Source organism: Coenobita brevimanus, chromosome 50 (genome assembly GCF_032717465.1).
Source record: "Coenobita brevimanus isolate Jiangsu-jjx chromosome 50, ASM3271746v2, whole genome shotgun sequence".
Taxonomy (NCBI): domain Eukaryota; kingdom Metazoa; phylum Arthropoda; class Malacostraca; order Decapoda; family Coenobitidae; genus Coenobita; species Coenobita brevimanus.
In genome coordinates this window covers 7,153,127-7,170,517 of record NC_137003.1, presented here as the reverse complement: position 1 = coordinate 7,170,517, position 17,391 = coordinate 7,153,127, and the positions used below count along the sequence as shown (strand labels likewise).

At 39.9% G+C, this 17,391-nt stretch overlaps 1 protein-coding gene across 1 annotated transcript in view; it reads right to left on the bottom strand.

Annotated features, from left to right (window-relative positions):
- LOC145399618 (netrin receptor UNC5C-like) overlaps positions 1-17,185 on the bottom strand; it is a 443,677-nt gene extending 426,492 nt beyond the window's left edge. The window contains exon 1 of the mRNA XM_080272158.1: positions 17,076-17,185. The gene's annotated coding sequence lies outside the window, so the exon portion shown is untranslated. The remainder of the gene's footprint in view (positions 1-17,075) is intronic.
- Between the last annotated feature and the right edge of the window lie 206 nt (positions 17,186-17,391).

The window sequence follows — 17,391 nt, the reverse complement described above, 5'->3', positions numbered from 1 at the left end:
CACACACACACACGAAATGAAGCTTTAAGAATAACAGGATGCACTAAAACCACAAATGTAAATGGAATATATATAGAAAAATACCTTCAATCAAAGAGTCCGTAGCTCAATACACCCCCTACCTTTGTACCTTCACATGCGGTATTCTAGTACGGTTAGAAAGCTTCGCAACAACTCTTCCTTACCGATTTAGTCCTGATTTTGCTCCGTTACTATCTTCTTGTGTGTTATTCATGCAATCTATGTCGATACGGAAAAGAAAAGAAGCAAACTAGGGGATATTAGTAAGTTGCTTGGAACATAAATCGGTAAGGAAGAGGTATTAGGGAGCCTCCTTACCCGACGGGAATACGGGCCCATAACACACTTATTCATCTCATACACCCTTGAAATAAGCTCAACAAAAGACCTCTGGGAGGACCGGTTGGTGACTGGTTTACTGCTGGCTACTGGACTAACTGTGAGATACATATGGGTTTGAAATAACAACAACAATAACAATGTGATATATAAGGGATGATGATGATGATGATGATGATGATGATGATGATGGTGATGACGATGATAATGGTGGTGATTCTTCTTCTTCTTGCTGCTACTACTACTACTCTACTACTAAAACCACCACCACAACCACTACTACTATTATTACTATTATTATTATTACTATCATTATACCCAAAACCACCCTCAAAACAGACTCATCTTTCCAATCGTCAATATGGGTTCCTTCAAGAAATTCAGGTGATCTTCCAACATCCCATTTCAGTCTCCTGGTCACCCTCCTTCCGGTTTCCCAGTCCAACTTTTCCCGTATCGACAGACATATCCAAAAGTTTTACACCACTGCCACAAATCTAGACTTTTGAAACTGCCCTCCTATGCTAGCCTTCCCTTTTTTTTTTTTTTTTTTTTTTTTAAATCTGTGTAGTTGTGGTTAGCAAATAGCGTTGTGTGCAGTGTGTAAATAAGGTTAATCAGATGTTTTTTGTCTACCCTGTTTCATCAGCTTTAACTAACTCTCTCTCTCTCTCTTCCGTATCTATCTATTGGAAGACGCCTTGATACCGTAAGGGATGGCCACAAACAAATCGCCTCCTCGTCGTCCTGTCCTCTCCCATTTGATTGCCCTCCCTCCAACTCACATCCCCCTCTCTCATCTCCCCACTCCATCCCTCTATCTCATCCTTTGTTTCCTTCTCCACCTCATTCACATACACTCTTCTACTTAGTCCCTTATTCTCCATCGTCTCCTCCCCTTCCTTCTTTCATCCTCCACCTCAATCCCACACTCCCCTCGTCTGTCTCTCATTCTTCATACACTCCTCCTTTCTCTTCTCTACCTAACTCACATACACTCTTCTAGTCAGTCTCTCATTCTCCATCCTCTCCACATGGCCAAACAGATAATGCCTCCAACTCACACTCCCTCCTCTCATCTCCACCCCATCCCTCCATCTCATCCTCGGCCTCCATCTCCACCTCACTCACACTCTTCTAGTCAGTCTCTCATACCCCACCCTCCCCACATGTAGGAATCATTTAACCCTCTGACAGCCTGAGTGCTTTCCCTCAGATGTACACAAAATCGTCTTCTTTAGAGTGAAATTACCCGACGTAGAGCAAGCTTAAGAAATCGGTAAGTCATCCTATGCAAGAAAGGTTGTAAACTTTTTGACCGCATACCGTTCCCTTCCCTTTTAAGGAGGGCATGAATACTCGTCTATCCACACACACAGACAGACACACACACACACACACACACACACACACGTTCTTTTTCAGTCCAGCTCTATAATGGCTAAACTGAGTGTTTTTCTTAAGTCTTTCATCCAGTCAACTAGAAAAATTCGACACCTATTTCCTTACTCTACATTTCTTCCTTCCTACGACCTGTGTGTGTGTGTGTGTGTGTGTGTGTGTGTGTGTGTGTGTGTGTGTGTGTGTGTGTGTGTGTGAGAGAGAGAGAGAGAGAGAGAGAGAGAGAGAGAGAGAGAGAGAGAGAGAATACATGTGGACCAACTGTATTATGTAAGTCTGTAAGTTACGGTATCCTGTAAGAATCCGTGTGTACGTGTGAGTATTTGTGTACCGAGGTATGTATGGAATATGTGTACATGTGTAAGTATCCAAGCTTGTGTGTAAGCCGCTTGTAAGAATCCATGTGCACAAGCTATGTGTGACCGTGTACCGGTGTAAGGGAATATGTGTAGGCTATACGTGTAAGTATCAAAGCTTGTGTGTAAGTGGACGTGTAGGTTGTGTAGGTGTGTACAGAATATGTATACTCGTGTATGTATCAAAGTGTGTGTGCAGGTATGTAGGTTGTGCAGGTGTGTGTGGATGTATGGACCGGGTGTGTATGGATTATGTGTACACGTGTATCTGTGTATGGCTTATGTGTACACGTGTAAGTATCAGTGTGTGTGTGTGTGTGTGTGTGTGTGTGTGTGTGTGTGTGTGTGTGTGTTCAGTGTGAGGGATGTTGGCTACTTTACTCCTGATTTGCATATAAACACCACAGGAGAGAGAGAGAGAGAGAGAGAGAGAGAGAGAGAGAGAGAGAGAGAGAGTCACTAAGCTGAATATCATCTAAAACTTGAACGAATGAAAATATAAAAATATAAATAAACAAAAAAATAAATAAACCAGGAAACCCCCCCAAACACCATTTTCTTTGCGATTTATTTTTTTCAATATGGATAGTTATATGCTTTTGGCCGTTATTTATGCAGATTATGGCGATATTGGAAGGATTTATATTACACAGAATAGGACAATGTGTAATAAGCAAAACAAATCACTTAGGAAAGGGTGTTAGGGAGCTTCCTTAACCGACGAGAACCCGGGTCTTGCTCTCAGGATGGCCGGAAGTGAGAAAGACCAAGTACATCAGATTAAAGCATGTACTCTAAGTAGTACTATAGGCTTAGCACATTTTACTCAGCGATTTATTCTTCACCACTCACCTCAGTATCCTCTTGATGTGGCTGAAGCAAAGTATGGCAATAAATAAATAACACTATCACGAATAACACTGCTACAAAATAAATCGCTTAGGAAGAGGTACTGAGAAGCTTCCTGTACGTCTCAGACCTGGACCCAAAGACGATTGACAAATGGTGCGAAAATCCACTGATAAGAATTCACTAAGAACATCGTCACCTGCAAACGGGAAATAGAGATAATCCCTAACACCTCTTCCTTGGCGATTCGTTTTGGATACCGGTGCGGCTGGGTAATATCGTTTTTGGACGTTATTTATGCAGAGTATGGCGATATTGGAATTTTTAAAGCAAGGGAAGAGAGGACGACATGGTGCAATAAACAAAATAAATCGCTTAGGAAAACGTGTTACGGGCCTTGAGACTGAACCCCGTGAACAAGGGACTGGAAAATTTTGCTGACCTTATCCCTGGTAATATCTAAAAACTCTCTCTCTCTCTCACTCTCTCTCTCTTTCCTCCCACTCACTTCCCTTACGTTTTCTTTTTGTAGCTAACTCGCCTAACTCTCTCTCTCTCTCTCTCTCTCTCTCTCTCTCTCTCTCTCTCTCTCTCTCTCTCTCTCTCTCAAAACAAGAAAACACGAAAAATTAACACGATGCCAACAACAATCCGTATGAACTGAGTGGTGTAGTGGTCTGAATGCCCCAGTGGGAGTGTTGGCAGGGCGTAGGTTCGATTCCCAAAGAGACCCTTTTCGCTTATGTAGGGGAAGCGGCTGGTCATGTAAACTTAAAAATAAAGGACAACTGTAGTATAGAATTGGGGTCCTACGTCTCAGTGGCGTAAAATGATACGGGCTGTTACCATTAATAATAATAATAATAATAATAATACCGGTAATAATAATAATAATCATCATAATAATAGTAATAATAATGATAGTAATGATGATAACAGTATCGTAGTAATAGTGGTAAAGGTAGTATTTGTTGCTGATGTAGTAGTAGTAGTAGTAGTAGTAGTAGTAGTAATAATAATAGTAATAATAATAATAATAATAATAATAATAATAATAATAATACCTTTGCCACCTCAGTAACTTCTTCCCAACATTTCCTCACGCTCCACAATTTCACTTTAGAGAGAGGCTTGGAAAAATTCTATTGTCCCCCCTGATAAGCCTCTCTCTCTCTCTCTCTCTCTCTCTCTAAGTCTTCCTCTCACTCACTTCCGCTACATTTCTTTGTTGCTAAGCTGCCCCACTCCTCTCTCTCTCTCTCTCTCTCTCTCATAACCATAACTCCTTTCCTTTTAAAAATCCTTGCTTGAAAAATCCGGTTAAAAGGATTAGGGAAGAAGGGACGATGTGGCGCCCGTTCGCTTAATAGGTTAGGGGGAGAGAGAGAGAGAGAGAGAGAGAGAGGGAGGACTTACTGAATACGTTATGTGAAAATTACAGATAGATAGATAAACTGATAGATAAATACTGTAAATAGATAGGTAGACAGATTGATAAAGAAAAGATACAGGTACCGAAATTAAAGAACGTGGAGAGAGAGAGAGAGAGAGAGAGAGAGAGAGACTTACTGAATGTTATGTGAAAATTACAAATAAACAGATAGAGGCTGTAAAGAGAGAGAGAGAGAGAGAGAGAGAGAGAGAGAGAGCTAACCTGGATCAACCCTGGGAACTACTGCATATATTCCACGTTGATTAGCATTTTAAGTGACCAACAGACATCTAGATTCCAGCATCCCCTCCCTGGTTAATCCCGTGAATAAAGGATAAGAGAGGGGGAAGCAGGGGCAAAGGAGGAGTGAGAGGCATCATCATCATCATCATCATCACCACCACCACCACCACCACCACCATCATCATCACCACCACCACCATCATCATGTTTCGAAGTTTAATTCATCGTATTTCCCGCTACAAGAGGCACTACTACTACTACTACTACTATTGCTCTTCTTCTTCCTCCCCCTACTACTACTACTACTACCACAACTACTACTACAACTCCTCCAACTTCAGTCAGTCTGTATTCACCTGACAAATGGGCCACTCCCAGAACTTGCATGCTCTCTCTCTCTCTCTCTCTCTCTCTCTCTCTCTCCAGCCCTCGTGTCATTAATCCCCACAATCATCACTGCTACTTAATAACATCTTGCCCTTCTTTAATTACTACATACCTGTTAATTGTAAGTGCTAATAATACCTGTTTATTAAGGTATTTTAATCACCTCTATATTTTTCTTATATATATTAACTTCTTTTAAGGTATCTGTCTTTAATTTTTTTTTTCTCTCTCTCTAGATCCCTTTTCTCTCTCTCTCTCTCTCTCTAGATCTCTTTTTTTTATTTTGTTTCTTTGTCTTGTTTTCTGTCTATTTTTCACTGTTCTTATCCACTTTTCTTTCACTCTGTTTAAGATCTTCCCCTCCTCTCTCTCTCTCTCTCTCTCTCTCTCTGCCTTATCCCTCCTAATTATACCATTAACAAGCCTAATGTTAGTCTGAATAATTTAATTTCTTCCTTACATGCCTTTAAATTAAGTCATTTGAATATTTCTCCTTTCTACAACAGGCCTAATTTCTCTCTCTCTCTCTCTCTCTCTCTCTCTCTCTCTCTCTCTCTCTCTCTCTCCATGTGTGTGTGTGTGTGTGTGTTAATAATGTAACCCTACCCATCGGTCTTAATGGATATAAGAAAATCTAAGTGTGTGTGTGTGTGTGTGTGTGTGTGTGTGTGTGTGTGTGTGTGTGTGTGTGTGTGTGTTAATAATGTAACCCTACCCATCGGTCTTAATGGATATAAGAAAATCTAAGTGTGTGTGTGTGTGTGTTTTAATAATGTAACCCTACCCATCGGTCTTAATGGATATAAGAAAATCTAAGTGTGTGTGTGTGTGTGTGTGTGTGTGTGTTAATCGAGGAACCCTACCTATGAGTCTTCATGAATATACCCAAAACTAACCTAACCTATAGATCAACCAAACTCAACCAATCCAGTGCAACCTAGCTTTCTCAGTTCGTTGTATCTAAGCCTAACCAATCAAGCCATCTAAACCAAACTAATCAAATCTAACATACGTAGCTCTAGAGTGTGAGCTAACTCTAACTTAACCACATCTTAGTTAACCTAACAATCTTAACCCAATCTAGCCAACTATGTATTATCCTTTACTCTATCACCAAAAACATGAGCAATATGACAGGTAACAATGCCAGCCTACCTTAACCCTCTCACCTAACACCTGAATATCTAATTAACCTGAGAAGTCATTACGTGTCTCTGCAATTACCTTCTTAATTTCGGCACAGCTTATAATTCTCCTTCAGGTAACTCCAAACGACTTTACCTGGCAGGGATGTATGGGAGTCTTGAGCCTGTATTCTACCTAACACCTTTCCCTAAGCGACTTATTTTGTTTGTTACTCCTTACTGTCCTCTTCTGTGTTAAATAAATCCTTCCAGTATCACCATACCTCTGCATAAATAACGTATGGTACAAATGGAGATTAACCAGCCGTATCCAAAAATAAATCGCAAAGAACGAGGTGTCAGGGAGCTTCCTTAACTGAAGAGGAGACTAGCCTTGGCCCCGAACTGACATCGGTTGAGGAAGCTCCGTAACACCTCTTCCTTACCGATTTATTCTTGGATATGGCTCCCTAAAACCATTTTGTACGCTATTTATGCAGAGTATGGAGATGTCAGAATGAATCACGTAACACAGCAGAGAGGATGGCAAGGTGTATAAAGCAAAATAAATCGCTGAGGAAGGGGTGTCAGGGAGTGAGCCTGGGCGAGTTGATAATTTCCATACTAAGGCTCGCTCCCTAACCTTCTCCCTTCTCGGTGGCCTCGCCCTAACACCTCTTCCTTAGCGATTTATTCACGTATGAGAGTGAGTCATAGGAGGCTGAGAATTTACACTATCAATCCTTCTAATGCTAAGCGTCTTGTGGTACTCTTTCAGCTGACTTCAGACGATTTTATTCAGCTGCTTGAGAGTGACTGATACTGAGATAAAAACCGCACACACAGGCCACAGGTAAATCCAGGCTAATTACGTTATTAGTATTATTAGCACTAATTAGGGGTCTCCCGTGACATACGCTGGACCTAATTATGCAGGGATGTGATTAGCTGGCTTGATTTCCCCAAACACTTATTACCTCTCTCTCTCTCTCTCTCTCTCTCTCTCACACACACACACACACACACACACACACACACACACACACACACACATTTCCCTAAACACTCATACCCCCCCTCTCTCTCTCTCTCTCACACACACACATTTCTCTAAACACTCATACGGTACCTCTCTCTCTCTCTCTCTCTCTAAGGTTACCGGGTGCCACTCTAAATAAAATAGCAGCTACACAGTAAGACTAGGCCTACTGTAATCATATTAAAAACTTCCGCCTGTTTGTCTATTCTCCTTTCACTTTAATCTGGCGTAAAAGTGCCATCCCTCCACCTTGAGTGCCGAGCTGTAGCAATGGAGTAACACTATAGTCGCGGCGCGCTACTCAGATGTTGTTATTATCGTGTCCTGGCAACCTACCATTCAAAAGTGCGTCTGATTTCGTGTATAAAATGCGACGCATGTGATTCGTGTATAATATGTTCGTGTCTAATACATTCGTGCATAATAATATGATTCGCGTATATGATACGAAATCGGACGCACTTTTTAATGGTAGGTTGTCAGGGTACGATAATGACAACCTCAGAGTCGTGCGCCGCGACTACAGAATATAATGCTAGTCACGAAGAAGTGTTATGGAAAGGATGGAAAGCTTTGGTACTGACTGCAAAAGAATGAAAATCTGAGCCAGACTCGGGCGAAAAAACTACAGGCTTTCTGTGAGTTTGAGAGAGAGAGAGAGAGAGAGAGAGAGAGAGAGAGAGAGAGAGAGAGAGAGAGAGAACAGGTAAAATGCATTCACAACAACCGAAGTTAGGATTTTTTTTTAAATCCATTCAACTCTTTTATTTTTCTCTAATCATCGCTGGCCAATTTTTTTTAAAGTTTTTGAACTAAACGGGTCAGATTTACCTTCATTAACCAATTCACTGTGATGACTTTTTTTTTTTTTCTTACAGTACGTCTGGAGAGAATTTTCGACATGAAGGGGCTAAATTGGGCAATCATTAACCTTTCCACAAATAGGGGCGTCTTCTAAGTTAAATAAAATGGCCTAACCCTATCATGAATAAACCTAGAAAATAACTAAATAAAAGAAGATGATACATTTGATTATATTTATTCCGGATAATTACATTTACAGTACTTTTATTCTTGGTCCCGGAAGTCGATTTAATTCAGTTATTTAAAGCAGACTCTCCAGCTCTTCGCCTTTGGTTCCTTCGTTCTTGCATTAAAAAAATAAATATTGAGGAAACTGCATAAAACCATCAAGTGTGATATGGTTTTTTCTATCTTTTTCCTGCCGCCACCGAACGATTTAACTAAGGGTGGATTTTTGCTGTGAACTGTAAGGCAATCACTGGCAGGCTTTCTCTGGGTCAACAACAACAACAATACTAATACTAATACTAATAATAATGATAATAAAATCGCCTCTCATCAGCCTCAATATAATGCCTAAATCTACTTACCACGGGGTGTGAAATGGCTAAACGAATAATGACCACCAAGTTCTCACAATACATCGTCTGGTCTCTGCCTCAATACCAAAACAGTATGATCAGAGAGAAGAAAACTGGGAGACGTTAATCTAGACTTAATTGAAGACAGTCCAAGTGAGGCCAAAAATGTTGCATCCTCTTAAGAAACACAGTTGTAACATCTAAGCTCAATTCTCCCATTCCAACTTGGGCTGGGGATTAACATGAACTGATGATGATGATGAACAAAGGTATTACAGGGAGAGCAATCAAACTGTTCAGTGATGTTTTGGGGCAGATACTGCAGTGGAATGACGAAAGTTGATGATGATGATGATGATGATAACAAGGAAGGTTGCAATTAAACAGTATCAAGAGGCCCTGATGCCGCAGTGGACTGGCGCAAGGAGATGATGATGATGATAATGATGATGGCTGTGCATGAAATAACTGGTAATGATGATGACTACTGATGATGGTTGTAAATAACTGGTAACGATGATGACTACTGATGATGATTAATGATGACGCTGATGACTGCCGATGACGCTGACTGATAATGATGATTGCTGTTGCTAATGATACACTGAGCAAGGTACGGGTATTACCGAGGACCAGGTAATCAACTCTCTCTCCCTCCTCAGAGTTTCAATTAAAGTTTAGAAAGTAAAGAGTGCCAGAGAGAACATATGCGCTCTCTCTCTCTCTCTCTCTCTCTCTCTCTCTCTCTCTCTCAAAAATATAGGTTTCAGTAAATTGGTTTCTTGATTAAGCACTTAACTAGAAGGAATAAATTTATGTGAAACTTTCTACCTGTCAATCCAACCAGGTAAATCTATCCACCTGGCCTATTTACCTGTAGCCATTTATTCTTATTTATATATCTCCAGTACCTAATTTTTTATGCTACATTAACTATCTATTGGTTTATCTATTTACTCAGGGCCATCTATCCGACTATGCGTTTAGGCTACTGCATTGTACGTCTCTCTCTCTCTCTCTCTCTCTCTCTCTCTTTACAGTACGATACAGCCAATGTATCTCTACCCAGAGGCTTAGGCTGTCTGGCAGAGACTGTAACTATGTAGGGTGAAAAGTGCTTGTGAGTGTGATTGTAATGTTGGAGTGGCTTTGGATGTGTGTGTAGTCTGTGAACCAAGCGTAATCGGCCCGCGCTAGCCGACTGGGTGCAAGCATACTAGCATGTGACACTGGTTCAACCACAGCACCCCTTATGTCCGCCAAAGCAGTCAATGGCTCGGTGAACGCTTCCCAAAATGTCTATAACTGTGGCGGGAGGCGAACCCGCGTCCACCAGCGTGCGAGATTCACACTCTACCACCGAGGCTCCATATCTATATATCTATCTATCTATATATATCTATATATATATATCTATCTATATATATCTATCTATATATATCTATATATATATCTATCTATATATATCTATCTATATATATCTATATATATATATATATATATATATATATATATGCCTGTGTGTGTGTGTGTGTGTGGGTGGGTGTGGGTGTGGTATATCTATATATCCAAGTCGGCCATTAATTCATCTCTGCATTTCATTCTATCTATCTATCTACCGTATCTATTTAGGTCTATCTGTCCATATATCTACTGCCTGACGCCTCATCCTGTAAGAGGCGGCACTAAACCAATACTGTAAATAAATAAACAAATAAATAAATAAGTCTAAATAAAATAATAAATGCAGGTAAGACCATCGCTTTATATAATGACCCATCTTCCCACTTAACTCCGTTCACTTTAACCTGGCTTAAAATTGCGATCTCTCCATCTTGAATGTTGACCTGTAGGCTAACACTAGATTAACACAAAACTATGATGCTAATCACGAAGAAGTGCTGTGGAAAGGACGCAAACCCGTAGTACCGTATATATATTGTCTGATGCTAGTCACGAAAAAGTACTAAGGAAAGAACGCAGAGCCGTAGTACTGTCTCTACCACTGACCTGAGTGAGATGAGCTGCACGAGGACGAAAATCTGGGCCAAGTTAAGACGAATGACTGTAGTTAAATAAATCTTTACTACAGCCAGACAACTGTAGGCTCCATTATGTGTAGGTGAGTTAAGATTTACCTATACTTCTTAGTTAATACCATATATCTTTCTAGTTCCAGACGCCAAAATCCCTGAGTTCATCTAAGTTGGCTGGCACCTCCACACCTTATTATACCGGTAACTGTTTTCTTTCTTTTCCTCATTAACAATCGTTACTAATAATACACTAACTTTACCATACTTCGTTAACAGTGGCCTCTCTCTCTCTCTCTCTCTCTCTCATACATACTTTTACCATAGCTCAACAGTGGCTTCTCTCTCTCTCTCTCTCTCTCTCTCTCACTGGGCCTTTCTGATGACACGACCCTTTTAACGATGGCTTACACTGCGCTTAACGATAAACAACAGTGCGTTTTACGAGAGACGTTGCTTCTTTGGGATGGGCGACTCTGCTTTTACGTTATTCTGGCAAGACTGTATGGTATCTATGCATTTAGTGGTAGCAGTAGTAGTAGTACGGTGGTGGTGGTGGTATATAGTAGTAGTAGTAGTACTAGTAGTACGGTGGTGGTGGTGGTGGTAGTAGTAATAGTTGTTGTTGTTGTAGTACCGCAGTAGTAATAGTAGTAGAAGTAGTAGTTGTTGATGTAGTAATAGTACCGTAGTAGTAGTAATAGTCGTAGTAGGCCTAGTAGTAGTAATAGTAGTTGTAGTATGATGATGATGATGGTTATTATTATTATTATTATTATTATTATTATTACTATCATCATCAGTCTGTCCTTTTAGGTTGAACAAACATTAGGCCTGAGCTTTACCAATACTAATATGAATACTGAGGCAATTTCCTTCAGCCAAACACTCAGGTTCAATCAACTCCACTTCAGACATCACCACATTTTATTAAATTAATGAAAACCTGATTCTATTTATACAGGTGTGGCTATCTAACTCTCACAAACTCAGGGCAACTCTAGTATTCCATTCAAGACGGTTTTATTTAGCTGAGAAGGAATATGGAAGGAAAATGTGACTGATATAAAAGAGAAATGCTGTAACACGGTTAAAAATATACATAAATAAATAAATGAATAAAAAGAAAGGTGTATATATGGTGTTAATGAGGTGTGTACAGAGATGATTAAGTGTAGTTGAGGGGATGGAATAAATTGCTTGCAGGAAATATTTACGACAGCCTGGACGTGTGAAACAAAAGGGTGGAAGAGGGCTATTACTGTCCCTTTATAGAGAAACAAAGGTGATCTAAATAAGTGTTGAATTACAGTGACGAGTCTGTTGAGTGATGAAAGAAGGGTGTATGCAAGAATTATCATATGAAATGTGTGTAATATATCAGAATGCATAGTAAGTGACGAACAGGGTGATCCTTGGAGTGGCTGGGATATATGAACTCGATATGGTATTTGCAAAGAGACAAGACAGTGGAAAAAGCTTGTGGGAAAAAAAAAAAAAAAAAAAAAAACGAACCGAGCTGTACGGTGTTCATGGCATTTGTGGATCTGGAAAAAAGCGTACAGGAAAAAGAAAAGGGGATTGTGGAATGCTATGCGTATGTATGGTGTGTATAGAATGCTACTGACTGCTGTTAAGAGTTTTTATGATGATACTAAAGCCTATGGGTAGGTTGGTGTGTAAGTGAGTGGTTTATATCGATGTTGCTATAAGGGAAGTCCTTGTGATGTCTTTATGGCTGCCCAGTAGAGAGAGAGAGAGAGAGAGAGAGAATAATGAAGGACGAAGTATATGACAAATCTTATATATGAAGATAATGCCGTGCTGTTTAATAATACCTTGTGAACAGAGGCTTTGCAACTTGGTATAGTTTTGCTGGTGTCAGTGAGCATCGTGTTTGGAAGGTAAATGTAAACAAGGGCAGCCTGAAGTGATGCCTGCTGAGAGAGGTGATTCTTAGTGTGATGCGCTGGTGAATGAAGTAGGCTACTAGAATTGGTGAGGGAGTTTCAAGCAGATGGCCTGACCTACCTGGATGCAGTGATGGAAAAGATAAATGTGCAATGGAAGTGGGAAGCAGAATGACACAGGGAAGGAAAGCAAGAATGAAGACAAGATGCAAGAGGTCTAGGTGGGGCGTCTGCAGGTGGATAGCATGAGTTGCTGATTTTTGTCCACACTATCATACAGGTGTGACTTTGGTGTGATATGAAAACGAAAAGTCAGGAGTATGAGTAATGAAGACGTGACTACAGAGAAGTGGGTTGCGCAGACTGGATAGATTAAGAAATAAATAAGAAATAATGTGATTCGTGAAAGATAAGGAGTAAGGACGACTGTGGGTGATAAGAAATGAGGAGGATGTACTTAGATGGTATGGTTATATGGGCTCCTATCCCTAACACCTTTTCTTAAGCTATTTATCTTGCTTATTACATCTTACTGTCCTATTCTGTGTTATACAAATCCTTCAAACACCGTCACACGCTGCACATATAACGTACAAAAGGGCATTAACCACCCACATCCAAAAATAAATATCTAAGGAAGAGGTGTTAGGAAGCTACCTTAAACGATGAGAATACGTGCCATGGAGAGAACAGTCAAAAATAGGTTGATGAAAAGGGTGACTGTGTGTGAGTGAGTCTGATGGAGAGAGGAGGTGCGGCAGACCAAGACGCTGGTGGAGAGATATGGTTCCGTAAATGACTATAAGAAGGCAAGGTGTGAAGACTGAGGCTAGGGAACGGACGAGAGCTTGAGCTGGTAAGATGAAAAGGCCTAATGAACGGAGGAACACAGGACAAGGCTCTCGCACCCCATTTATAACTTGATTGTCATCGCATTGTCTCTCAGGTGTGCTACGTCTGGTAACCTGAAGCACACAGGACCTACAGACCGGCATATACTGTTTATTTGGGTGATTATGTATATATGTAAAGTGGAGCCAGGGTTCCGGGGACTTGAATGGTGAATGGATGAGTATGTGGCCCATCACACTGGGTATGCTGTTGGTTAATTCTCCCAACATTTGTTTTTTCTAGATCCTACGTAACCTCATCTTTGGGAGGGAAAAAGCCGAAATGATGATGATGATGATGACGACGACGACAGAGGAGTTTAAGTATGTTCATGTAAAAATATCGCAACTTTTTCTTATAAAAGACAATTTTAGCGTTTACAAAGTAATTTTAAGATACACATGTGGAACGCTTTGGCATAAACGTTAATCATCAATCATAAACATACCGGTATCATAATTAATAACTACAACTGAACTTTGTAATGGATACGCCGTTTTAGTATCCATTTGGTGATGATGAAGGTATAAGGAAAAGACAGATGGAGTTTTTGGGACATGTTATAAAAGAACTTGAAAATGACTGTTTACTTGGAAGAATAGAGGGAAGAAGAGCAAGAGGAAGACGACGATTAAAGTATATGGATTGTACAAGAAGCGATTAACAAGAAAGAATCAGGAACGTGGAGTTAATCAGGATAGCTGAGGATAGAGGAAGATGGCTCTCCATGGCCGCTAACGTCATATGACCGGCACTTCGGTAAAGGATGATGATGATAGTATGGCAATTCTTTCATTTTATTTACTTATCAATCACTTACGATACGGGTATTTTTCAACGTTGCTGTACGGTAATAATACTTTCTCAAACGTCACCAGGATATTAACGGGCATTATTTAACCCTCCCATGGTAGGAACAACTCTAGCAGCCTCGCCATTCTATTCCAACCAACCAGACGATTTATTCAGCTAGAAGTTTGTTACAGGAGCCTGAGTTAACATCTTTATGGCACCAGTAGTTTCTCTCTCTCATTCTTCTTTGTGTTCTCATTTTTCTCTAATTCTTCTTACTGTTCTCCTTACCAAAGCTCACGCCATTATTTCTGCGCCGACTGGCCTGACAAGTACTATACATGTAGCCTACCTGGACTACAAGGCCCAGGTAGACTACATGGCTCGGGATACCTTGTTCGGATATTCAATTAAGGCACTTTGATTTTAGAGCCAAAATGTGTAAGAAGGTGGCCGAGTTATCTATATATTTACCGTATATCTATCTATCTGTCTACATCTATCATCCCAATACTGGCATGTGACCTCTTCCAATGCTCTTATACAGTATTTGGGAGCAAGTTTGATTCGCTAGGGCCCAAAAGTCCGATTCTTCTGTGAGTTGGCTGGCACAAATGAGTTAGTTACAAATAAAATCAAATATATGGAAAGAACGATTATGTATTTATATATAAAAAGGAAAATTTGGGAAGGCCTCCGTAGCTGAAAATTATCTCCCCTTACCCCCAAAAAAGGTCTCTAAAAGTAAATAAAAATCACCGGAAGATAAAAATAAAAATTAAAAAAGGCGCCAGTGTGCTGAAGGGATAGTTACAGTACCGTAATGGCCGCCGTAGTTGAAAATTATCTCAAACTAAAAAAAAAAAAAAGGTCCCAAACAAGTAAATAAAAATCACACGAAGATACACAAAATACAATAGCCATACACTTCCCAGCCACTTATACTCGCATTATACTTTCATTCTCAAGGTTTAACAGTTCCTTAAAGTGTTCTCTCCATCTGCTCACTTTTTCTCCCTTCTCCACTATCAATCCACCATTTTTATCTTTCACTCCCCTACTACTAGCAAGACGCCAGCGTAGTGTAATAAAAGGATAAACGAGTTACAATAATGGTATTCTATTTACCGTCACTTAACAATAACATGGCTTTAACATCAGCACATTCTTTGCTTCCCATCACTCTCCCAGGACAACCAAACACACTTAACAATCCCCAATTATCCCCAACACACCCAGCCTAACAAGGATTTATCTGCGGCCATAAATCAATTCATCTTCATCCCTTCACTCGTAAATCACCCCACGGGAGGATTACACCCCTTCAGAAATCTCGTAAAATCCTCGTAGCCCTGGATTAGGAGGTGTTACTTGAAATCACCCCAAACAATGAGAGTTAGGGTCTACGTTTCAGTAATTTCGTAACATCTCTTCCTAAGCGATTTATTCTGAATTACACACACCTTTGGTAATCTCGTAAAATCCCTCGTAGCCCTGGATTAGGAGGTGTTACTTGAAATCCCCCCAAACAATGAGATTTAGAGTGTAGGATTCATTAAATTCGTAACATCTCTTCCTAAGCGATTTATTCTACAAATAACACATCAATATCCTCCTGTAAATTTTCGATGCAAGGTATGTCGATATAAAAAACGGTTTAACCTGCACACGAGTGAATGCTAAGGTACAATATGCTAAATAAATCGCTAAGAAAATCTGTTAAGCCTATAATGTCCTTAGAATACATCCCTTGTGCTAAATCATGCTATATCCTCGCACTACTAAACTAAATTCTAACTTTGATACCGTAACTTTATTCAAAACTTCAGCATATCTAACCTAACTTTAATTTCGCTTATCCTTACTCTAACTTCACCTAACTTACCCTAATATTTCCTACCCTAAACTAAGTAAATTATTTAATATCAAACTGGTGTTAGATCCTAACGAAAAATAATTCCTGTGGTCGCTAACTTTATCCTGATGTAGCTGATCTTTCCTAGCCACTCAACCTAACCATACCTAATCTCAACGAGTTATTTATTATATTTTCTTTAATGCTGTTAGATCTAAGCCTACGGTCGCTAACATGACCTCATAAACCTAACACATCTTTACCTAATTCTAATTCCATCTAACAGGATAATATTGTTCTGAACTGGTGTTAGGTCTTATGTACCGTATGGGCCTTTGTCGCTATGATACTAACTTCACGTCACTTAATCCTAATCTTAACCTAATGCAATCTCATAACTTGGATTAACTTCACCTAACCAAATCTAACCTAACCTAATCCATCGTAAATTAACTTCTCTCCAAATTTAACCTACTCTGACCCTAATCTAACCCAGCTATAAACAATAACCTCATCTACCCTAACCGTAACTAGCTAATCTGATCTTAACCTAGCCAACCATAACCTTAACCAACAATATCTTACAAAATATGAAGTGTTTTAGAGTAAATATTCTAATTTTTCCACGCCTAAGCCTATCCACACTTCACCTGACTTTATCCATGCCTAAATTAATCCAACCTAAATTTGGCCGGAAAAACTATCCTGACAACCAAAATTATCCCTAATATTGCCTAAACTTTACCTAAACTATCCTAAATTTCACCTATATTACTATGAACAACGTAAACTTATCCTACCATGATCTCGTCTTAGTCTCAAGCATGGTTAACTTATCCTAATCCAACACTGACTGAATCCTGTCAACTCTACAACAAAATCCACCACCAACTTAACCTACTTCTACACATACCTGTCCTCTAAACCTACCCTAACACACTTTCACGATCCTTTATCCTAACATATCCTACACCTGTGAAAACCATGGAATTTTCGATCTGCCACAACAAACACTCACCTCATGGAGAAAAATGAGATATAAAATCGCTGGAGGTGACTGGGTGGTGATGTTTAAAATCCAACGATCCAATTTTAGGCCTTTCAAATTTCTCCTGCGAGGGCCAAACAGTGGTGGGAATTTTGTAAACACAGATCCACGTGATTCACCGTTTACTGCGACTGGAGGCTTTGTTTACACTCTAGTACGTGGTAATCCCGGCTGGAATGTATTTAATATCACTGGGTTTGAGGGTAACACACGATTTCCACAGATTTCGAGGCTTTAAACATAATGGAAGGCAAGGAGTCAGGGATGCTAGGGGAGATGGCCAACA